Consider the following 24,880-nt stretch of genomic DNA (forward strand, 5'->3'; position numbering starts at 1 on the left):
TTACAATAACCCAGATTCTGGTTAGCCCTTACAGCCTGGATAAACAGCAGAATCTGAACTAAGACCCCCAAAGATAAAAGCAAATGGAAAATTCAATGAAAAATGAGTTTCACCTTCAGGAAAAATGCATGAGAAAACTCAGAAACTGAGACAGAGAAAATTGCATGTTCTCCTGGTGCAGTTAACATATGGTGGCAGTCATACGGCTGGCAGGCATTAGGGACACCTGGGTGGGACAAAAGAGCACCAAAATTGGACTTCGCAGTAGGGATACTGTGGAAGGCTCAAGTTACCTACCTTCATGATTTTTTTCTGGCTAGACAGAATATTAGAGAACTCTATCATCTTTCACACTCGCCCTCCTTGCACTCATGTATGCAACATTTTTACTAACTCGCAGTATTTTTCTTTTAATTTGTAGTTGAAAGCTGAAATCAGTTTTGTACTCCCATGGAACTCTTCAAACTCCCACCCAAATTATTCTAGAGCTGATCTCCTAACCCAGAGGGGCTCCGCTGGCAGTATTTCCATTGAACATCATTTATATTCCCACTGAGTTCAGCGATAAAGCTCTCCCATCTGAATGACTCAGGTCAGCATACAACACTACCTTGCTGAGAGAGTCCATTCCCAATCGGCTTCGTGAGCAGTTACCAAGTAAGCCATCATGCTGTTATGAAGCCACTCTCATTTGGATCCTCTCATTTACCTGCTGAAGTATAACAAATTATTTTTCTCTTCCTCTTGCTTTTTTTTCCCAAATTATACACAACTGCTGAAACCTAAGCAATGGCTTTTGTGTGAATGTGCAATTGAAGTGGGATCCCTGGTACTAGTTATTATTCCATTTCAGTAATGGTCATACCTTGAAAAGCCAAAGGAAAGCAACAGAGCATAAAAGAGAAGCTCAATGAAGCAGAAAAGGTTTGATATGATATTCAAAGCTCATGTTCTGTTCAGCAGACAAGGTGGGAAACTATCCTATCCAAATATCAATGCTAATATACCCTCTTTATGCAGATCTGGAAATCCAACCCTTAAATATTGTTTCCTTCTTCCTGAGCCTTGAAAACTCAGATTGTGCATTAAGCACCAACGGCTTCTTTTATCAGACATTAACCACAAGGACTATTCAGGGTTGTTTGATGGAGGAAGGGGAAAAGGGTGCAGTGATTCGGAGGTCATGACTCTGCTGTATCACAATCCGCATGGTCAAAGGATACTGAGGTGGGAGTTTAACCCAGAGACTCACCTGAGCCTCTGCTGAGGGCCAAACAAAGAAGAGATTTCTTTTCAAAGGGACTTAGAGCAATCAGAACGAAGTTCCTGATCAGATTTAGCCTCTAGAAGTGACCGTGCTTCTCCCCCCTGACTACAGATACAGGCTTGTATTTGACCTCTTCACTGAAAACTTAAAGGGTGGGAAAAAAAAACCACCATACATAAGAAACACTGGTCTTCTGGCAACATCTGTCAATAGTGCTTGTCTCCCTTCAAAAGGCAGATCAGCTCTTTGCTCATCCCCTTCCCAGGCATGTCACTGCAGGCGGCTTCCGACAATGGTTCTGCCCCTCGGCGGTGGTTTCTCACAGCCAGACCCGGCCTTTTGTGCCTCTTGGTTGTGCTGCTTGTTCCGTGGTCGTCCTTATCGGTCTGCCTTTGCATTCTGCATTTCTTTTCTTTGAGGACACTGAATAATTTCTCATTTAGCCAGGCTGATGTCCTTTGACATCCTTCCTTCATTTTGGAATAACTTGCACTTCACTTGCAACGTAACATCTTTAAAGGAACTGCCAGCTTTCTGGGTTATTTTTCCCCCCTATATGAGCTCGTACCTCCCAATTATCAGGCTGTATCGATGTCTGTGGCCTTGAAGTCCATCCTGTGTATACTCTGTTATCCTGTCAGTCATGAACTTTTGCAGCCCATGGACGCTCTCACCCAAATTGCCTCCCCCCTTCCTATTCTCAACCAATTGCTCCCTCTTAGAGTCAGGGCTAGGAAAGCCAGCTGTATAACTCCTACGTACGGATTCTCTTACTACACGGTGTAAAGCAACTGGACAGTTTGTGTCTGGCTTTATTCTGCTAATCCTCCCCAGCCTGTGTCCTGGGGTTCACCTCACTCCTCCTCTCGATGCAGCAAGTCCAGCCCCGTGCACCACAAGCACCACAGCAGCTCCTTCTCCTCCTCCTCCTGAGCAATCTGTACTTTTGGTGTTAATATGCCAGGCAGCAGAATTGTTGTACCCAGTGTTTCTTATGCCAAATGCATCATAATTTAGAGCAATGAGCCTTCCCTTGGCCAGTTTTCCTGGTCAAGCCTCTGGTAATTTTTATGAAGTGCTGTGAAACAGATAAAGAAAACTTTTGGCAAATTTTAATCAGACAGCTTAATACAAACCAGTATTACCCACAGATATTACAATGATGAGGTCAAGACAAAAATGAATATTGAATGAAATGACTGGGCATTTATCCACGTAATGAAACTGCTTAGAATTGCCACTGATTGGATTTAAAATACTTTTAAAAAGAACTTGTGGAATGGCTATAGACCCTCATTCCTCAGGAATACAAAATCAAACTCTGAGGATTCGGGTGGTAAATTTCCAGGAGACAGGCTGCTCACTGACCACCTCCTGCACTTCCATCTATCCTTTCCTGGAATGCCTGCACCGGCCAGCAGAGCAGACCTCGGACTGACAAGGTCAAGGGCTCGGCACATGCAGTCTAGCAGTGCTCACTTGCACCAGCCTGCATGCAAATTTGAGTCTTACATATTCTTCCAGCCACATCTGCTTGTTTCCTGTTCTTCACAGGGAAATTTAAAGTTCGTTATTCACTCCTGGTTGAGATATTGATAAATGTACGTATTAATTTACTATTTCAGCTGTGTATTTTTTTAGTTAATTACATAGCAACTTAATTTATCTTTTGTCAATTTGTTTTCCCTCAATAAATGATCTGCCAACAATACGTTATTTTTAATTAGCCTGCAGCAAGTGTCTCTACGAATGTAAATCAAATGCTTATTTGAGCCATTAATTGAAAAGGAGAGATCATTGAAATTCATATTGTGTTATTCTTTTTTTTTTACCTTTTTTATTCTGAAAGGATTATGACAAAACAGTGCCTGCAGCAAGGAATTGACAACACACTGATAATCAGAAAGGAACAGAAATGTACAAAAAAAAAAAAAAAAGAAAAAGACAATCTAATTTTTTTAGCAGATAATAAATGCCAAGTACATAAAACAAAAACCATAGCTGAAAATTTCATTTCTTGATGATTGGAAAACACAGAAACCCATCTCTCCCCAGCCCTTCTCTTATATTTTTTATATGTAATTTAGGGAACAATCACTCTGGATATATCTATATGGGAAGATACAGAAAACTACGAAGAACACTCCTATTAAAGAGTGTTCAACCCGGTGTAGAAACTGGAAGGTATTCAGGAACTAAGTGTGGGGACCAGTATCATTCTGCTGCACACAGGATTTTGCAGATGCTGGGGCAAACATCTTCTGGATCACTGTCCCAGACTGTTTTACACCTCAGCCTGTCCCTGCCTCTTTGGATTTCTCTCCAAGGCACCTATTGATCCCTAGAGGTATGCTAACCTTCTCCTTAGATTTTCATCCCTATGGCAAAATCCTCTCTAGTGTTTGACCACTCCCTAGATAAGTGGAAGAACTCTGTTCCATCTGTAATTTATTCTACAATTTTGTTTCAGATTGCAGAAGCATCAAATCCTGAAAAAAAATATATATGCAGTGTCATTTTGTTTTATTTTCTCCATGGTTAATTACAGCAAGTTTTTCAGGCTTTAGGTGTCACCTTAAACAAAAGTATTGCTGATCACATTTCAGCCAGAGAGGTGTTTGGGGTTTTTATTGCATTTTGTAATCACACAGTTGTCTCTATTTCAAGCAAAACATCACTGGCCCATCTGGCACATAAACAACAGTTCGAAAGAAATCCATTGTCTTACAATAATGAAGCAGGCAGCATTTTTAACCTTGATGTTCTGGGACGTGTAAGTACTTCTTCATGAAAAGAGTGGTTATGGAAAAACCTCTTGGTAGTTCAGATTTTCTGAGGCATTTAGTACAATGGTTTCCCAAAGGGACCTTATCTTCATAATTATCTTCATTATCGTTTCCCCGTGCCATGTGTCACCCTATTTCACTACTCCACCTAAAGTGTCCTTGATCGCTGTGTGGCTTGCATGACAAAAAGTGTCAGGTACACATTATTTAGAGGAGGGTTCTCTGAATGAGGGTTTCTAATGAAATCTGAAGGAATCATTGCTTTTGAGAGAACACGTCTTGCTGTACTGAGGTGAGGGCGTACCACAGCAGCGTTTCATCACCCGTTGCTTTCTGCAGTGTCACTGTGACTTCTGCAAATGGAAAGCTGTTGTGATTATCAGTAATTTGATTTCAGAGTTACTATCACTGAATGGACATAGGTTCTTAATTCCAAAGTGCAGCAGAATTAGGACCTGGGAAGTAAATTATGAAAAATATTAGAAGAAGCACTTAATAAAAAAATCATGGAAGAGCTGGAGAAAAAATGATCTGGTTTATCTGGAAAGTTTTAGTCCCCAGAACAGTTCTGAGTGCTCTTTGCCACTTCTGTGTCATGCCCTCCTATGAGATCAGCATCCCCTGTGTCCTGACTGCATCATCTGCCAAGACTGCAATTCCCACCCGGTTGCTAATGGCTCACTGTGCAACCCCTCCGCAGCCCCAGGCTTTAACACGTTACTTCTGCTGAAGTCAGGGGCTAACCAATAAGGCAAGATGTCTTCACAGTCCTGGCATCTGCCTCGGATGCCTAGAGATGCAGATTAAACACTTGAGCAAAGTCCTCTGCTACTTTTAAGACATCAGTTCTGCAATCAAGCACTGGTGAAGTCCTTACACCTGTCGTTCAGATGCTTCCTAATCCAGTTGCCTCTGGCCAGCCCCACGGGGCACAGCAGGGATGGCTCTGGAGGTGTACCTGCTCACAGACCACAAAGACCCCGATATGTCACGGGTACCTCCTCTGACATGGAGCGCTTCCTTCCAAAAGTGCATCTCCAGCTGGCTCTCCAGTGTTTTCTTCCATGGGTCCCCTCCATTTCTCCATTTTATTCTCTCATGTCTCACAACGTCTATTCATCTCTTCCCTTTCTTGCCTTGTGCGTCCTCTCACGTGTCTCCTCGCAGGCATCCTCCCGTATCTCCTTTTGTCTCTCACCCCCAGAGGCTGCCACTTTTTCCCCAAGTATTTTTGCAGAGGTGCCCCGTGCTGCTGTGCCTGGCTGAAGCTCTGGCACGCAGTGGGTCGTTCTCATCTCTTTCACAGCTCTGGCTGGAGCTGCCTGGGACTGGCACTGGGCAGATCACGGCCTCCTCCCGCACAGGTCACCACGGCAGCCCCCTGCTACTGAACCCCTGCAGTTTATGCCCAATACACCACTGTAGCTCCATCCTCCTTCCAGATGTGTTCTGAGGTGGAGTAGGACACTTGGACAGGCTCTTTTAGAAGACAGCTTCTGGATCAGACCCAACAGAAGGGCTATGCAGAGGAAGGACCGCTGCCTGGGGTCCTGTGGGAGTTGGGGTGAGTCTGTGCTTAGCAGCTGCGATGCTGCAGAAGGCCTGCAGCTGACATTTAGGAATGGGGAGGATTTTACCATCCGAAACTTAGAGCCAATCGCAAAGATGCCGAGACCCAAGACAACTCCCTAAGAGCCAGCATGAACCAGAGGTTGTGCTCTTGCAGGGCCGAAGCAGGTGGGGCAGGGATGAAGGCAGGTGTCCTTCTGGGCTTGTGCTGCTCTATCCGAACGGAGCTGCTCTGTGTCAGGAGGGAGCCGAGAGCTGAAAGTTTCTGCACCAGGATATACAACACGGCACACAAAACCACTTCGGTACCTGCAAAACTCTGGTGACTCACGGCTTAGGCATCTACAGACAAACAGTTCTGAGGATCTAAACTTCGGACTGAGGCATAGCGATTAAAACACAGGTATTTATACCTGCTTCAAGTTTTCCAAATAGGCATTTGAGGGAATCTCATGCTGCTTAAGTGGCTTTCAAACTGTGGCATTGCCCAGAATAAACCAGAGATCAGCTGGTGCAGGGGGCAGTAACCATTGAAAAACTCAGCCAAGTCTTTGGTGTTTTTTTTTTTTTTAACAAGATGTCTTTTCAGGGCATTAACAGAAACATATCTGAGTAGAACTGGCATAAACAAGAGCAACTCAAAGTAAGCACAGGGGACAGATTCTTGCTAGGGATACTAGAGAGAATTGCCCCTTGAAGTCCAAGGTGAAGGACAGTTTGGAAATTGTTCTTCTTTTTCCGCAAGTACAATTTTAAAAAATAAATAAATCTGATTAAAGTTTAATTTTAAGAATGTCCTGTGTTTTCAAATTCTTGATTGAATTACCCTTTAAAAATTAAATTGTAATCCTTTAGGAGCTATTGATTCAGAAGGAAGAAAATGCCAATAGTACCATTCTGGCCTGAAACGCTTCCCATCAAATTGACATAATGCTTTCAATTTGCCTAAATAACTCATTGGATCTGACTTATTCTCATGGCTGACTTTTCCAGCATTCAGTACCCATTTAGTAAGGCAGAAAGAAAGATGGAGGGGGCCTCACCCTCAATCATGCATGGCGACAAATGTTCCACTGGGGCACAGAGCAACTCCCTGACATCCCTGGCTATGGGTGTAAGGGGTCTTCTGACAGCACTGCTCTGAGCCCCTGGGGTCAGTGGTGGCCCCGAAATCCTTTGGGTTTCTGAGCATCCTTTGTTGAAAGGTGGCTGCAGAGGGCATAGGAAGAGGAATTTGCCTTATGCAACCTTGGAGCTGTGCTAAAAGGTGCTACGGAGAACAGACGTCTGCCAAGCAGCATAACACAGCAGCACAGAGAAGGCGCCTGGCTCCTTTTGGCTTCCTACCCATCCACACAGCTCCCACGTGCGAGACCTGAATGACTAAGAATCAGCCTCAAAACATCCCCCTCCCTCTCTCCCTTGTTAAATTACACCTCCAGCTACAGTGAAGGCACCACAAAAGAAGAAATAAACCTTCCATTATGTTTTGCAGGAGTTTCAGCTCATTTTTGAGTTAAAACACCAACATGACAAAAAAGTCAGAATGAATAGAGCTACCAAGATATAAACATGGTCTGTATAATTCAGACTCCCCATGCGAACAAAAGGTTGCAGCTCTTGAATAGAGGCACTGTTGGGAAAGCACTTGAAAAAAGGGATGAATCAATTAATGCTTTTGATAGTTTTAATGTCCCACTATCTGAAAAACAAGCACCGCTTTAATAGTGAGATAATTCAGTTTACTGAATCCAATTACATGTAATTGGCTTTTTCTCTTTTTCTCCCCCCTTTTTTAATTGCTGTTGGAACCAGGGCTCTAATGCACTTGTGCTGGCTCTGCCAGATGTTTCAGTTATTGGTGTTGCAAGGGCATGCTAGGGATCACAGGATTCAATTAACATCAGAGGTGCAGCCTTCAGCCTTAACACCGCAAACACATCAGCGACTTGTAACTCTGTAACCCTGGATAAAAAAGTGCTTATGAAACCCGGCCAAAAAAACACTTATGAAAGTTCCCAACCACGCAAAGTGTCAGTTACTCTGTCCATTTCACTGGGAGTGGGAGCCTCTTTCCTCTGGTATCATGCTCACGTTCTGGGATATGAGGTTTTTAATCCATCTCATGTAGAGAAACACCAAAGGCAGCCAAAGGCACTGGAGGTTGGGCGAGTCTAACAAGCTGCGGGGACCTTGTTGGTAACCTTTGCTTGCTTGCCTGGGACCTCTGCTCAGCAGGACTGCGTCTTTCTTCCTGGAAGCTTTCCAGCCCAAACCTCCCTGGGGCTCCAAATCCTTGCTATAACAGAAATAAGTTTGCTTCAGACATCACCAATGCAGGCACAACTCGTGTTTGTAGCTCTCTGGAAGTGTTCCACCCACTGCTGCTGACCTGCATTAGAAGTGCAAAGGTATACTAGCTTGCCCCCGCAAAACTAGGGGCAACCATTTGGCTTTTTGGGTGCATGAATTCCTCACCTCGAATACAATCCAGCAGGGAAAAAACACACGTTGCTAACTAGGGTGCTTTCCGGGAGATACTGAGATGGGGTCTCTGGGTCACACAAGAGAATGGGTCAGAACGTGCATGAACTGCAGCTCCTGTGGGACACTGCAGAAGCATTCAAGAATATTGAGTACCTTTTTAACTGAAAAAAAACTGCCTTCCAAATTTTCCAGGAAAACAAACTTTCTCCTTTCCTCTCCTCTCCTCTCCTCTCCTCTCCTCTCCTCTCCTCTCCTCTCCTCTCCTCTCCTCTCCTCTCCTCTCCTCTCCTCTCCTCTCCTCTCCTCTCCTCTCCTCTCCTCTCCTCTCCTCTCCTCTCCTCTCCTCTCCTCTCCTCTCCTCTCCTCTCCTCTCCTCTCCTCTCCTCTCCTCTCTCCTCTCCTCTTTTACCTTTTCTCCTTTCCTCTTCTTTCTTTTCTTCTTTTATTTTTGAAACAAAGAAGAAATACTTGAAACCTATTTTCTTAACAAGATGACCATGCTGATGGAAAAATTTCCCTTTGGCTTATTTGGCTGTGGCTCTCCCCTCCGTGCCCGTTCTTTACTGCGTGACATTTGAACAAACTCCTGTTAAGTGAATTGTTGCCGGATGGGAAGAAGGCAGCATGCTGGAAATGCTGGGTGCTGTTATTAGCGTAGCAGTGATTGACAAGGCGATTCAGACAAGTGGATGTAGCTGGCAAGGTATTGTCAGATGCCCAGGGATGAAAGGTGCTTCAAGCATGCAGAGTGCTGCTCTGAATTAGCATCAGCATCTAGCAGCCAGGGCACAATGCCTTGTGTTGAGTCACAAAATACTAAATTTATGGCTAGACAAACAACCTGGTACAGGAAAGCACATGGTGGAGGATGGGACAGGTGCTGCATTGCTGTTAAACCAAATTAAATCCCTCCCCACCAAGTGCTCTTTGCTATACTTACACTGTTCTCCCTTTGTCTTGCAAACCCTGAATGCTGCATGCTGCTGTCACCCCAGGCTCATTACCACCCCATGTATGCAATGGGAAATTTGATTTAATTAGCCACTAATAGAGAGTTAAGGAATTTAGCCCAGAAACTGATGCGTCCAGGCAGTCATGGGGGTGGCTAATCTGTATTCATCGAACTGACTTCATGACTGAACTTCTCAGCATTCTGAGCTCAGGGGATTTGGAGGTACGGGAATAACAACAATTGCTAGCTCTGTCCCTCTCAAGAGACAGCATCTTTTGTACCTTGCCCAGCAGAAACACTGCCACATCATTTGGCTGATCTTCTACATCTTGCTGTTGGATGCACAAACAAAAAAAAAGGGGGGGGGGGGGGGGCGGTGTCCTCTTTACAGAAAGACCCTTAATCCATTGCACAGAGGGGTTTCCTAACAGTCCTCTGCATCTCCTGACCCAGGGCTGGACCTCCCCATCTGCTCACTGACAGAGGGTGTGTACAAGTGGGGCCTCCTCACACCTTTAGAGACATTTCTCCATCTGTGAAAACGGAATCTCTGCTGGGCAGCCCCAGAAGACAGCCCTTCCTCCCTTTGCCCTGGGGACAGCCACGTGGCTGCAGAGTGGGTCTTTACCAGCAGCTGAAAGGTACATCCAGGCATCCTCTTTTCCAGGCTTGTACTTCAGTGCTGCTCTTTGGAAGCATGAGAAATATGAAGGGGAAAAGATGATTTGAACCTCTTTGATCCTACAAAAGAATTGAGTTTCAGCTCAGTTTGAGTGTGGGGGAAACAGTTTGGATCATTTCCTTTCTAAGACTAATGGGGTCATCCAGTTCTGATCTATAGGATTTGAGAAGAAATGTAGAACATTGTGAACCAGATAGGAACCCAACTCCAAGATCCCTCCAAGCTCCTCCATTCGTTTTTAAGACAGATGCTTTGCAGGATGAGTATTAGCTGTGGGGTTAGAAGTTATAAATATAGTGTGCTAGACCTCCAGGCTGCTTTGCAGTTGAAGGCAGAGCTGCTTTTGTACTAGCTGCAAAGAAATCCTCCAAAGTTATATTCAAAGAAAAAAAAAAGTTCCTTTCTTACTTGGGCTGTTAAGAATATTCTTTTCACTGAACATTTCTTTGACACTGTCTGGGTCAGGTGATTTATCCCATGCCCTGTGTTATGGTAGAGTCTTTTGCTCTGCCTCTTTTTTTCCAGCCACACCCACTTCTAACAGGATTTTGTGCGTGATTAGCAGGAAGCTGCTAAGGTAAATGCTGATAGCTTTCCATGTTTATTCCTCTGAAGTGCTAATTGAGTATGGTGAATCTCAGGTCTCTGAAAAGAGGACAAGTGCAACTTCTTCCCAGTATACTAGTTCTGCAAATTTCATTCATTATCATTTGATAATGTCACCCATAACTATTTCAAAGTGATGGATTTTAACAATTTGGGAATGTCCATGCAGTCAGTAACAGATCTCTGTTGTTTCCCTCTTTATGTTGCAGTGCTTTCCAGAGTCTCACAGAAAGTCAGTGACTGCAGACACACAAAGAAGCACCTTCTGTTTGAAAGACTCCTGGAGATTCTCACTTTGACTGGCTCTGGCGAGTGCTATCTGGAAAAAACTGTCCTTTTCTGTGAAGTGTGATGTTACCCAGTCCTGACCAATCCAAAATACCAAGATCTCATGGCTGAGTGACTCCTGAATATTATGGAGACAAAGAACTTGCTTGGGGCTGTACCTTCTGCAGGAGCCATGCCCTTTGTCCTACACTCTGTTTCTTGCCTTGAAGCCAATTACTTATCCATATAGTGACATTGTGTGTCTTATCTCACATCCCTGAGTTCCCCTAAAAGCATTTTGCAGGAGACCTTGTCAGGAGCTTTCTAGTGATCCAAGCAGGCCCCAAGAAATGGATATTTATTCCCCACGGGCCTGTTGAGCGCTTTGAACTGGGGCTACTGTGCCTATACTGTGGACTGTGTCTATCCTCTGGACTTCCCAGGTCTCCCCGTACCCTTATCTCATTTCATGCTGATTTGGCTGCTGCAACTCTCAGGGTCCCCAGCCTGTAGAGCCCTTTATATCCAGGTATGCAAGTGTCTTTCTCAGTGCAGATGTCTTACCACCTGACAGAGGTAACAAGTAATGAGGGAACAGGAACTGCAAGCTGCAGCTTTCAACACTCACTGGCTTTTTGGCACTGCTCTCCAGGCTGAGCTCCACAGACTAAAGGGATTTTCAGGCAGGTAACTAGGAACGTCAACCTACTGGCAGCAAGCTGTACTTGAAAATGGTTGGAGATCTACAAAACAAGGAACTTTAAAGATCACTGAAAAGCATTAAATTAATCTCCCCAGTACTTAACTGTTTCTTCCTCTTCATTTTTTCCCCCAAGCCATGTTTCCCAAAGGTGCCTTTCATGCAGTAAGAGCCTTTTCAAGATACGGTACTGGGTCTCATCATCCAAGCACTCTGTATTTGCCACTTTTTCGGTATGCTGAAAAATAAATCATTTTCGAAACAAAATTGTAAGGAAACATCCCAGACAAAAGCAATGATTATTGTTACTGATCAGCCTGTTTTTCTCCTTCTTGCTTGCTTCTGAGGTAGAGACCAGGGTCTTGCTTAGCCTGTCACCATTCTTTTGTTAAGCCTTAGAGAAGACACAACCCTTTTCACCTCCTTCATTTTCACCCTTGACTCTTTGCTGGTAACATCTTTAAAGACTGGGATCCCAAAGGTGGAGATTACTATGTCACAGTGTATTAATGCAGACAGTACCCAACACAAAAGGGTATTGATCATGGCTGGACCTTCATATACTACTATTGTAACAACTGTTACAGTATCATAGCACCAGAGACCAGAATCTGGCTGCTGTGATCCAGAATTTGGATTTGGCTGCTCATCCACAGCTCCTCAGGACAGGACAGAGCTGACCTGAGCCATGTGCGTGTTCATGCGGATGCTCAAGAAGAAAGCTGTATGTTCCTGCGTCTGTATTTTAACACCCACAGCAGAAAGCAGCCGGTAGCCGCCGCGGCCTGCAGCCCCCTGAGCAGCACACCTCCACCGGCTCATTACACATTATGAGAATATTTATACTGCAGGCTGGCACACCCGCTGCTGGGGAGATGAATTGCTGTAAGTCATCTCAGCCAAAAGAAAACAATTAAAGGAAACTGAAACGGGCAGCATTTTTAGCTTTTTGCCTTGCAGCTTCCCAGGGGATGGGGAGTGCTAGGAGCTCTGCAGAGCCCTGGGTGGCAGCAGAGCCCCGCAGCTTACCCGGGCAGATTTAGCACTCATGCTTCTTGCAGCACGGGGAAGTGGCAAGGCTTGTGTGTCCGGCTTGTGGATCGTGCTGATTGCTCATTAGGGCAAATTAGATTAAAGCAGGGAAAGTGTTTTACTTGGTGGGTGACTCAGCATAAACCACCCCGAGAACATGATGTTGGTTTGTTCCCTCCTGTGTGATGACAAGCTTCCCCTGTGCTGGAAGAAACAGGACTGGCTGGAAAATAGATTTTCTGACCCATGAAAATTTGCTCCTTTTCCCTTCTAAAATAGAAAGCCTAATCCCCCAGGAAAAATCTACTCCTCTGAAAAGTTCCAGGATATTTAACTGGGTGAAGGGGAAAAGCTAATTTCAGCCATAACTTGTTTTCCAAAAATTCATTTTGGTTAAGAACATCTTGACCTGAAAGCACGCGGATGGAGGCAGACTCGTGGCGCACCTGAGGCGAGCCTCGCGCCCGCTGCCATTTGGTGAGGAGGCGCCATTTTCTGTCAGCGGGCAGCACAGCGAGGTTTGTGATGTGGCTCCCACGTAAGGCATCCAAACCTCCTCACTGCTCTCAGTCAGCGTCCTCAGATTAAATTTTTGCCCCCCACCAGTAAAACTTCTGCCCCTTCTGTAATCCGCAGCGTTTACGTGGCTGCCATCTGCATGCGGTGCTTTGTGCCAGAGCTATGGAAGCACCTCACTACTTCTCAAACCATCTTGTGCGGACTAAACCGTATCTTTATCTCACCCATCTGACCTGTTTCTCTTAAACGGCTCTGTCAGGAAAATGCTCACTCTTCCAATGCTTCGGTTGATCATTAGTATCAGAAGCAACGGAGGAAAAAAAAAAAAAAGGCCCCTCACAACCCGCGGGCGCGGGGCAGCACGGCCGGGCAGGGGGCGGCGAGGCGCCGCGGGCCGGCCGGAACGGGGCACTGCGCCGGGCTGAGGGGGCGGCTGGCGGAGCGGAGGGCATGGACACCCCCGAGGGACCCACACCGGAGCAGGAATGGCCTTGAGGGAGCATGGACCCGCCTGGATGCCCCTGAGGAACCAGGAGCTGCAGGGAAGGCACGGTAAGAAAGCCTGGTCGCGGCGCAGCCCCTGCGGTGCCGGTGTTGGGACATGGGGCGGGCTGCGTGGGGAGAGCATGTGGAGAGCCTGGGGAGGGGGAGGAAAGGAGCTCCCTAAGTGTTTAATTACGCCTGTACTCTTCTTCACAACACCGGAATCGGTCATCAGGATTTGGTGCTAATTGGCAATAAATTAGATTAAGTGAGAATGCCTCCGGTTGAGAGTGTTCTGCTTTTGATACCTCATTAACCTGCTCCCCTACCATGCAAAGGGGAGTTTATTTTATTTTTCTAACTGTATCACCACGTGGTCCAGGTCGTTTCCTCAGCTGGACTGGAGGATTTGGCATAAGGATGGTGAGGGGGTGGCATGGTGGTGTGAGGTAAGCCACCAGGGTCAGCAGGAAGGCCTTGCTGTGGTGGTGGGAATGCACCAGGGAGGTTTTGTGGAGCTTTGTGTCCGGATGGTGCCTCCAGGAGCATGTTCCTTGCAGTCGTGTTGTGACCCAGAGGAACTGCCTAGCTGCTCTTGCAGCGAAGTGACAAGGTCACAAGTTACAACAAAAGGTTTTGTGTTAAGAAACTGGCTGCAGTGCAAAACAGCAGAAATCTCACCTGTTTAGGAGCAGTGCTTGTGCAAGAAAGGACACCCCAGTCCCCCACTAACAGGGACGTTGCCCATCGGGGTGCAGCCGTTGTCCGCCCTGGCTGGGTGCTATTTCTGCTCCTCGAGGAGGGGCACCGCTGCAATCCGGCCGGGGGCCGCTAGATGGTTCCCAACAGCCGTGGAAGCCCGGCCCGGGGCCTCCCCAGGGTGGGCACCCAGCTGCAGGTGCCGCCGGGCAGGGCCCGCGGGCAGCAGCGTGCGGGGAGGCCCGCGGAGGCCCGAGGTGCAAAAGGGAGAAGCTGTAAATCTTCAGCGGTTCGGGTGCTGCCTCCATTTTTGATTTTTTTTTTCCTAATTTATTTGGAACTGCTGCAGTTGTGGAGCTGTTTGCAAGCAAAGACTGTAAAACGCTTCCCAGAAACATCATTAAATAAATCACCAGCAGGCAACTGGCTCTCCCCTGTGCTTGTATATTTTTGGTTTCTTACATGGAGAGAAGGGTGACAAGGTAACATCCTTGTCTTTCCCTTCACATTTGTAGCATCTCGTTGCCGAAACAAGAGGGATCTTGCCTCCTGCATACTCAGGGAGGTGGTCTGGGCTTCTGCAGGGCCTGCAGCGAGCGCAGGATGTGCCGAGATGGGCAGAGGAGGCTGGTGGAGGGGTGGGTGCTGAGGCCTGGCGTTGGACTTGTGGGTTGGAACTCCTGACTCTAGCATCAGCTCCCTGTTTAACCTTGGCAGCGTTGCTGGGCCTCGTAGTGCCTCAGTTGCCCCATATGCACAGCGGGAACATGCAGGGGAGGTCTTCTACGTGGTGGTGATCTCAACAGGCAGGTACAGCGTGCGTCTGCTGCTGGGGCTGTTGGGTCTGGATCTGATATTTGAAGGGAGGGAATAAAGAAACCAGTCTCTTCTCTGTGGTTTATGGGTTGAGATGCAGGACATTCAGTTTAAATGTAAGAACAACTTTATTTACTGTGAGGGCAGTCAAGCGCTGGAACAGGCAGCCCAGGCATCCTTGCAGGTTTTTAAGAGCCAGCTGGGCAGGGCCCCGAGCAGCCTGCTGCAGGGACTAGGTCATTTGGAGCTTCCTTCCAGCCTCAACCATTTATGATGCTGTGGTCCATCCTTGTTGGTCCTGCTCAGTGCAAGAGAAATAGAAAATCTTCCCTAAGCAAACGTCTGGTGGGGTCTGTGCCCTCTGGAAGAGCCGCCACCAGTGGGGTCTGAGTGGAACTGGTTCTGTGGCCATAAAGCTTCGTTTGCACAGTTTTCAATCCAGACAGAGGACTTTTATTGTGGTGAATATGAAGCTCTTGCTCTTCCATGTAAAAATACTGTCCCTACTTGGGCAGTTGGTCTGTCATGTCTGTGGTCTGGGGCTTGGGGTGCCTGGGGCTCTGCTCCTTCAGTGATGCTGTGTGTGGATGAGATCCTGCCCCACCTCTCTCCCCTTGTCCTTGCTCCTGAAACACCCGTGTTAGTGTGCACTCTGGGGGCGTTTGGGATCCCGTACCAGTCCAACTCACTTGGTCTGTTTACCCTGAGCAAGACATTTGAGTTCACTCCGTGAGTCACCTTCTGTGGGCAGAGCAGGTTTGAGCACCGAAATGTCACTGCTGGGGACTGAAGTCACGTATGACCTTAAGTAAGAGGTGTAAATAGCCTTTCTTCCCACTCCTTGTGTCAACAGCAACACAGACCAACACTCCCACTCACTGGAAGAATTAAAAACCTCTCAAAACCTCAGGCCTGTCACTGTCTCCGTTTCTATGCTGTCCCAGTGTTCGGGCTCCTGTCCTACAGCCTTTGCCATTTTGGCAGACGTTGCCTGTGGACCCCTCTGGTTTGCCCTGGAAAGCAGACCGAAACCGCAGCTCCTGCGTGCTGTGTTCTGAACAAAGAGATGGGATGTCCCTGTGAGGGGACATCCTGTGTCCCTGTGTCCCAGTCGGAGGTTTAGCGGCAGTGTTTGGAGTACCTGAGCTCACTGTGACTCGGGGTGTGAGTAGCCGGGTGGCATGGCAGCCTGACTGAGGCCCTGTGAGGAGCTGGGATCAGCAGCAAAGGGAAAATCCATGATGAAACAAGTCCCTTGCTGCTGGCTTGTGCATTCAGGCTAGGGTAAAGGTAGGCTAAAGGTAGATTAAAGGTAATTTTTGTCTGTCCTTGTGCCACAGTGACCATGGAGCAAGGCCGTATACGGCTGAAGGAGAAAGGGTGCTCCTTGCAGTGGTGTTTTCCTCCATCCTGTCTCTGCTCTCTTTCCTTCTTTCCCTCCCCCTTGCTGTCTCTGATGGCCTCTGTCCTCCATGTTTCTCTGTTTTGGGTGGTGTTTCGCTGGTGCTGGACCTTTTTCCAGAAAAGCAGCCCATAAACTTCTCCTTCGCACCTCCATTTCTGCTTTTGCTTTCTCTCTGCAGCTTCCCAGCATCTCTGACCTGAGGTCAATGTGCAGTCCAATATCGATTTGATACTGGGAAAAGCCCCATCTGCTTCTGCTGTTAAGTCTGAATGGTAAAGGGTTCTGTTCACTGCTTGTTTAATTATGCCTGAATAAGAAATCTCCTTGGGACCGTTTTGTGAAGGACACTTTACAAATGTTTTGTATTATTATTGTAATTTAGCGGGAGTTACACATGCATGGAGAAAAAAATAGACCTGAACAGTGCCGGCTTGCAGGCTTTGGAGAGATGCCAGCTGCTGGAAAATGAAGAGGGCATGTTACCCTCCAGAGCTGTACCCTCACCCAGTGTGGGGACTTTGCTGAGCCTCCGCGATGCTTGTGGCTGAGTCCAGGATGCTCTTCAGTGCAAACCACAGCCCAGGTAGCCCGGGATGGTGTCAGTGCACACTGCTGGTTGCTGTTTTGGGAGGGACAGAGATGGCTTGTGGTTTGCTTCCAATCAGGGGAAGTCATGATGGCAGCGTTCAGACGGGAGCTTGTGTTTTGTGTTCGCACTGCATCAGAAATGCCTGCAGAAGGAGGAGGGCAAGCGGTCGCTCAGGTCTGGCTGCTCGTTGGGGCAGCATTCAGCCATGGCTTTTCTCATACACGGATTGTTGTATGTATTGGTGAGGTTATCTGGAGAGCCCCAATGAGGGCTAATAAATGCAAAATACCATAGCAGGCATTGAGAAATCGTGAAAATTGCGAGATTCAGGAAGAAAAAAAAATCCAAACAAACAAAAACAGTTTTAAAAGCATGGAGGCTGGGAGTTTAGTTGGAAAGGCATCGTATCTGCTTGCCACACTGCTGATATTCTGTTTTTTCCAAGTCCAGTTTTAGAGAGAGGGTGCTGGGTGAGATAAGCCCTCAGTCATCCGGTATGGCCATTTGTATGGTCTTCTGGTTCCTGCCACCATGGAGCCAGGCATTTACCAAGGGTGGTTGAGAAAGTGGTCATGGAAAAAATTCTCATAGGAAAGTGGAGATAGTTTTATCCAGATGACGCTTGCTGATGGGTCGGGGGGGATTTTTTTAAAGGTGCTTGGCCAGACCCCCTTAACCTGTCGTAGTGTGTAAATAAATGGTTTTTGCAATCCCTTGTCAGGCAGTGGACAGATATCACAACAACACTCCCCTTGACTTGCATCTGAGGGTCTTCCTGGCCCTCGGCATGCAAGGAGTGTAAGGGGGAGCAAACTGTCTTCATGGACAAGCCAAGCAGAACAACCCCAGGGTCAAAGTCCTTCGTGGCAAGAAAAATTGATGTTTGGGGTTTACTGTTGGTACTGGTGAAAGGCAAGAGGACATTTCTACTCCCTCAAAACTTTTGTTTCATGCGGAACAAAATTTTTTTTCCAGTACTGTGTGGTTCTCCTCACAATTCTAAAAATAAATAAATAAATAAAAGGGAAATGATATTTATTTCTGGGGCTTCCTTGAATATATTTTTTTCCTGAATAAAAAAAAACCACAACAGTAAGCATTTGTGACATACAGCAGGGTCACCACGTGCTCCTCTGATTCACAACAAAGCCGCAGCTATAAATAATGTTAACAGTAATAGTAACTTGATCGCTAAAGCTCGAAAGCGGTGTTAAGCTATCAGGTAAAAGAATGAGCCGACCTGCGTAAGCGCGTGCATGAGGTTCCATAAAAGAGTTGTGTCAGCATTTCGTCCTGTGGCCGTGCAGGAGAGGAAAGTCTTGAGAGTTGTGGTATTTCTTTTTCTTTTCGTTCACTGTTAATGAACAGAAAGCTAGCCTGGGACAGAGACGAGAACGTTTTCTTTGAAGCATTCTGCTGCTTTTCTGCAAAGGGTTCCTAAGTGAGAGCATCCCCCAAATTGCCTGGATTCCTGCTACAGATTAAAAGTACATGGAGATGGAGGATAAAAGGGGCGTTAGCAATTAGCTCTGGTGATAACTTTAGCTGCTAGAAAAGTTGGACTAGTGAAGAAGAGCTATTAATTGAAATCCCCAGTTAATATAGAACTGTCAATAATGAATGCATAATGGAGAAAGTCCATTCAATTTTTAATTATCGCCAGCCCCCTCCAAACAAATACCGAGTGTTAAATCTCACTGTCACCTTCACCCATGTGCGAGGTGTTTGATGGAAGTCTTCATTAACCCCAGGTCTGCTCCCGGCATCCTGCCAGGCCATTAGCTAGTTAGTTACAACAGCAGTGACTGGCACTTGGCGTGAAAAAGCCCCCGCGGCCCTTGCCAGGTCCAGAACGTGGCAGGAATTAACTCTGCGTGAGCACTGCAGGAGGGGATGAAATTCCTTGGCTGAGCTCTGGCGTGGTGGGGTCTGGAGCGCCTCATGTGTCTTACACGGATTGGGGTCTTTGGGAGTTAATGTAGCCTGCGGTCCCAGGCCGGTCACAATTCCCGGCTCAAATCCCTGCTGGTTTTGGGGTCCTGTAGCGTGACCTCCAGGACACTCACGGCAAGTTGGCCAACAAAACAGAAGCATGATTTCTCTTCTATAAATTGAAGAGTATGGATATGTTTATTTGCAGGCTTGAGTAACGGGGTGTGGATTGAATGACGTGCTTAAATCCTGAACGAGAGTGTTCACACAGGGGCCTGAACACATTTCATCCTGTGCTAGGGGATTTCTGCCTGGAGCATATTCAATGACCAGGAATCTGCTGGAAATGAACTTGGGAAGAAGCTGCCATGGGCTTTTGGTGCATCATAGCTGGCCTGGGATTTCCATTTCCACTAAGAGCATAAGATCTCCAGCCAGGCCTGGTCAGGTTAACCCAAGTGGGATAATCTTGCTAAGCACCGTGTGAGACTGAATTCTGCTTTTCCGGTGATTTAAATCAGAACTGATTCTCCCAGGTTTGGTGGTATTAACAATGTGAAGCTAATGGAAGCTGGGTCAGAATCACACCATGACCCTCTGTTAAAAGCGTGAACAGAGGCAGGAGAGGAGTTCTGACTGTACAGGATGACTGATTCATGGCCAGCTGGCAGAACTTTACGCTTGGGATGGGTCTGAGGTAAGGGTTTGTAGCTATGGAAAGTCACCTTTTAACGCTTGTCCCGAATGTGTCCCAACACTTACTATTCTTAGAGTCTCGCTTTCAAATGAGTTTGCCCAGGGACAGCCTTCTGGGGATTCAATTAAACTCTAAAATAAAATAAACACTATCTCTTAGCAAGGGCTTGAATGCTAAGCAGAGCCATTATTTGAACAAAGTAGGGCTGTGAGTTTCAGTGTCCTCTATTTTCGTCAGCTAGGGGTCAGAGACAAGTGAAGATGGGAAAGCCCTGTTCGTGATTACTCAGCTCATCCACTCCCCTAGCCTTTCCGCTGCTGCTCCAAGGTGAGCGAAACACCTTAGGGGCGTTGTGTTTGGCAACAGTTATGCATTTTAGTGCCTCAGTTTGAAGTCACTGAAAGAGCCCCTGTTCTTTCTCAGATGATAAACTGCCGGGATTTGTATTTTATGGGCAATACAGTGACACCGAGGCCTGGGCTCTGATGTCGTTTGCCTGTTGAGTGACTTTAGGCAAGCTCACATCTTTGTTTTTTTCTCTAGTTCAGTACTTACTTGGTGCAGCGTGATCTAAAAGCCCTCCTGAGGGCCAAGTCTCAGTACTTGGGTGTTTCCATCCAGCTTTGTATTTTGCTCAGAGAAGGGAAGTGGCTGCCTCAGCATGCATAGAAGTTGGGGGAGCTGCTGCAGTAGAGGAATGTGGCCAGTGGAGGAATGCCAAAATTAAGATCTTACCCCAGAGATGCTGTGCTTGGGACACCAGATGTAGACTTTGGGCAAAAAGATGCTCCCTGAGATGTGTTTGACAGTGTTTAGCGCAGTGCGGCTGCAACTTTTGTCGTCTCCTCAAAACCTTGCCAGAAATCATGATCTGGTGCAATTTCTGGTCGATTCAAATTTACCTGAAGCTGGGTTTGCAAGACACCAATGCAGGCCAAACACAGTGGCCACTCTTTGAAGACTTCCACCAGCAGTGTAAACCGGAGTGCAGCTTGCTGCTGTGTGGAGTCAGCCGTCTGCTCTGCAGAGCATCAGGAGACTTCAGCCCCACTTTGGGGCAGTGAACTTCGAGAGTGATGGAGGCCAATTAACTGAGGAAACTGCAGAGGAGACTGATAAATGATCAAGAGGTCTGGAAAACTGTGTCTGACAGAGCAGAGAGAAATAATTGGATTGTGTAGCTTAGAGAGAAGAGAAAACTAAGTGATAATAGTCTTAATGCACAAAAGGTGGCTGCAAGAAGGCGAATGATGCCTTCTTCACATCCGCTGTGGATAAGAAATCACAGGCAGAGTCTGCAACAAGGAAGATCCAAGTAAAACATAAGGCAAGCTTTTTTCCAGGGCTTTTATTGCCTCTTCCACAAAAGGCAAGGGAGTGAAGTCTGCAGGTTAAATGAATACCTGGCAGGAATGATGTGCGGAGCTCGTGCTGTCCCGGGACAGGAGGTATAACAGATCATTAATGTTTTTCTGTGACCCTAAATATACAGGTGCACATTGAAACCCAGACATGGCTGACCACCTAGGTGCATGCACACCCTGCCTGTGTGCTCTTTGTGCTCTGTATGCTTACAAATGACTTGAGAAAATAGCAGTCCTTCATTAGATCTCCCTGTCAGCTGACTTGATCTCCTTAATTTTAGTGCTTATTGTAATAGCACAGGTGTCTTAGAACAGGTTTCCTTAGGAGGCGGTTTACACCATGCAGTTGAGTAGCAGTCTTAGCAGCGCTCTCTTGTTGAGATATTACTTTTTATTTATATCTCTCAGTCTAAAGAAGCCAAAATAAAAATTGCCAAGATTTTTTAATCCAGCTTTGTTGTCTCCTGCTGCTGCGACTACAAAAAACCTTGGGTGCACCCATTCCTCTGGATGACAGCTAACCCCTTCCTCCTGTTCTGATGCAAAATCAACTTAGGAAGGTTTGGAGTTGGAGAGGAAACAGTGTTAGAAGGAGATTTCCCCAAAATGGAATGGTACAGAAGAACTATGGACTTCTTAGGCTTGTGAGAAAACTGCCCTGTTTTGCATTGTGATCAGTTAAAATCAGTGTTTTCCATGGGGACCTGCGAGTTTTACAGCAAGCTGTACCTGGAAGGATCTCTTAGCTGGGTCCAGTCTATGAAAAGAGAGCTTTTGAGCCTAGAGCGTCAAACAGATTGCTTTTCAGCTTATTTTAAAGCACTATGCTGTTACGTGATAGCCTGGCAGTGTAGGGCCCTAAATATTACTTTCTTCTCATTGAAGAAGAGAGACAGGGTGGGTCAGAGTATGATTTTAGCATCTAGGAAGGGACAAGGCTAAGCAGGCAGGGAGTCTGTCCGTGTAGTTTGCTGTGGCAGTACTGGTCACCTCTTCCATTCCCAACTCACTTTGCCACGCTCTCATCTTAGGCCATAAGGACAAGCGTACGCCTGTTGGACAGAAACTTCCCTGAGTTCAGATTTCACTCCACTTCTAGCATGGCTCGATTTATGAAATTGGAGCATTTCTGCAGGATGTAAGCATCCTTTCCTTTGCTAACGCTGTTGGTTTTTTCTTTGTTTTTAACCACTGCTCTCCAGAAGTGCCGGAGCTGGTGCGTTGCTGAGCAGATGCGAGGGTGGTGGGAAAGGTGATGTCCCGGCGCTGGCAGCTCGCCGTGCTTCATTCAGGTGTCTGCAGGGATCTGGTTTCGTGGTGGCCGTTCTGGAACAGCCTCTGTGCACCTGGTGATTAAATCCGGCACACACACTGCAACCAGCTCATGCCGGGTCACAGATCAGCTGAATTTGAGGGGTACGCCGTGGCCTCATGTCAGTGCTGATGCAATTAAAGGCAAGATTCCCAGCGGGTCGGAGGGTGAATTAAGTGGGGGAGTGGAGAAGAGCTGACAGCCCGGCAGCCTGTCACACCTTCAGTGAGATTCGGCACTCCTGCCTGCTAAATGGATGTTGGCACTTCAGAATAAGTCTGAAAGAAGCATCTTCCTGCTCTGAAGATACAGCCTCACTCCTCTTCTTTCACACTCTGACTGCTCTTGCTATCCATGCGAAAGAGCAAGCTGAGGTCCTTGCACCCAGAGCGGCGTATCTGTGGCAGCCCCAGGGTACAGCCCCTGAAATTTTCTGTCCTGAATTCCAAGTCCTGCTTCCCTCACCTATTTTGTACTGGTTTGATCTGTTCCACGCTGATCTCAGGAACTGAACGTCTGCTTTACTGTGGAAGATTGAAGCCCTGGAGCAAAACTCGAAGGGGCCCAGTCTGACGGCATACACGTGCCCACCGGTGTACAGGCTTTCCAGGCTAGAAGAGAGTGGTCAGTTTTAAGGTAGAATACATCTTGCTGTGCTCGTCTAAAAGACAAAAAACATGAACCACCCTCTCCAGTCCTTATTATATTCAATGGAGAGAAACAAGGACCTCAAGGGTGGTTCACTGAACTTGGCTCAGCAGCCTGTTTTGGGAAGGATGATGTGCTTTTCTCTCCCCTGACTCTAAAAGGGGCATAGAGTAGAAACTGAAACCTAACTTGTAGATATGTGAAGTTAAGCCCTACTTGCCCTTTTAAAGAACACGAAGGCTTTTCTTCCAGGCAGAGGCCCGCCCTGGAGCTGAAGATGTCTGCCCCCACTGGCAGTTTACTGCAAGATCTGTCACTTTCCATGTGAAACGCAATGCGATTCCCAGCTTCACTGAGAATTTAAATGGAACGGGAGGCTTCATCTCTTTGTATCTGCCTCCTTCATTCTGTTCCTCTCCTTTGCCAGAAGCAGGCTGTTAGCTGAGACCTCTGCAGGGCTCCAACGGGTTTGTTCAACCAGGAGCTGACATACACAGGCACTGTTTGTAGCAAAAATGCCCAAGTGAATTTACAGGTTTTATGCTATTAATTTTTTCCAAACCTGCTCAAGGAATTAGAGTTTGACAGAGGACTCTCTTCCTTGTCCCTGGAATGTGGAGATCTGCTGCATTTCCTTACACAGCTTTCGTTGTTACTCCCTAGTGCGGCAGGGGCTTGCAGGAGAGCGCAGAGAAAAGGGTGACAAGGCCACATGAGAAGGCAGGAGCAGGAGATGCGATGTCAGAGCGCAGCCTGACTCGGGACGCAGCCCAGTGTGGAAGGGAAATGCTCTGTGCAGGCAGGTGCTGCTCACCTGCTGCTGCCGGTGCCTCACAGCCATTTTCTCGTCCTCCCGTGACGGTGTTTTTTTTTTTTGTTGTTGGGTGAGTCTGAGTATTACAGCACTACAGAAAACAAGGGAGAGGAAAATTCTTTACCCTTTCCTAAACTACTGCAGGATCTCACCATGAAAGCCCAATACTGGAGATGAGAAGGGAGAAATCTGGACACGTACTGATGGTGTTCATGCAGAAAAGCCAAAGGGAGAACAAATAAAAGAAATGTGCTTTAAGGATTGTGCTTAAAGCCTAGTATTGGAGTTGACATGAACACGGTAGGTGCAACGTTAAATTCCCTACCAAAAAGGTGCTGGTTGTGCCCCCTCCCTTGGCTGCTGCCCACTTTAATCAAGAACCGCCGAGGTGGTGTGACGTGCTGAAGCTCACAGTGGCAGAGCTGGAACGAGACTTCACAGGTATTTCATGCCATTTGATGTCTCTTCTGTCCGACTGAAGAAGGTATGGTTCAGCGGGCCAGAGAGTGAGCAAAGATTAGAGTAAGGCTTGAATCCCTTCTCTGCAGCATGGCTTCTGTTTCTGCCTCTCTTAAATGTAGATAATTAGCTTTTCCTGCTTCCATAAAACACATAGAAATAACATAAAAGCAAAACGCCATTTTCAAATTAAATGCTGTTATTAACATCTAGTGTTTGATGGATGATTATGGTGTTACAACAGCATAAATACTTCTCTGGGGGCACTTGGCCAGTGATGTCGTAGGATGCTTTGCAGTCCCAACCTGATTAAAAATGAAAGTCTGTTACGCATCTCTGAAGAGATTCAAACCATTGAACAGCGATCGGAAGGAGATTCTGCCAACAGTGAGGCATAAATACTGACAGCTCCAGCTACAAATGCTTCCAATTCTGTTTTATTTTTTTTTTGTGGGACAAACTTATAAATTAGAAGGATGTGCCTCAGAAACAGCCTGGGAACATAAAAAGAAAGTAAATGATAAAGAAGTTCCAGAGCTAGACTATTACAGCACTATAGTGTAGGCAAGCAGAAGCTTTTTAAAAATCAATAAGAAATGTCACTGGCAACCAGTGTGGATTTCAGCACCAGGGTAGGCAGATCAAAAAGGACTGAGAAAAGTACTGCAGGAGTTGGAAGGAAATGTGAGTGTGCAGAAATAACATCTATGAACAGTGGGTTTATTTATTTATTTATTTATTGGAACACTGAGGTGTAAGGCATTAAACGTGGAAACAGCGCTCCATATCCTGCCG

The 24,880-nt window shown here is 46.7% G+C and overlaps 1 long non-coding RNA gene across 3 annotated transcripts; it reads right to left on the reverse strand.

The window, feature by feature from the left end:
* Window positions 1–3,158: 3,158 nt before the first annotated feature.
* Window positions 3,159–13,222, reverse strand: LOC310885993. Of its 3 annotated transcripts, none has more exons than XR_014575070.1 (3): window positions 13,101–13,222; window positions 11,423–11,554; window positions 3,159–4,508 (listed from the first exon to the last, which is right to left on the reverse strand). It is a non-coding gene; the product is annotated as an uncharacterized lncRNA (long non-coding RNA). The 3 variants fall into 3 exon arrangements; XR_014575071.1 differs by lacking the exon at window positions 3,159–4,508 and adding an exon at window positions 7,002–7,921; XR_014575072.1 differs by lacking the exon at window positions 3,159–4,508 and adding an exon at window positions 7,002–7,921 and having other exon boundaries at window positions 9,690–11,554.
* Window positions 13,223–24,880: the final 11,658 nt, after the last annotated feature.

This window comes from Anser anser (assembly GCF_964211835.1).
Source record: "Anser anser genome assembly, chromosome: 24".
Classification (NCBI taxonomy): domain Eukaryota; kingdom Metazoa; phylum Chordata; class Aves; order Anseriformes; family Anatidae; genus Anser; species Anser anser.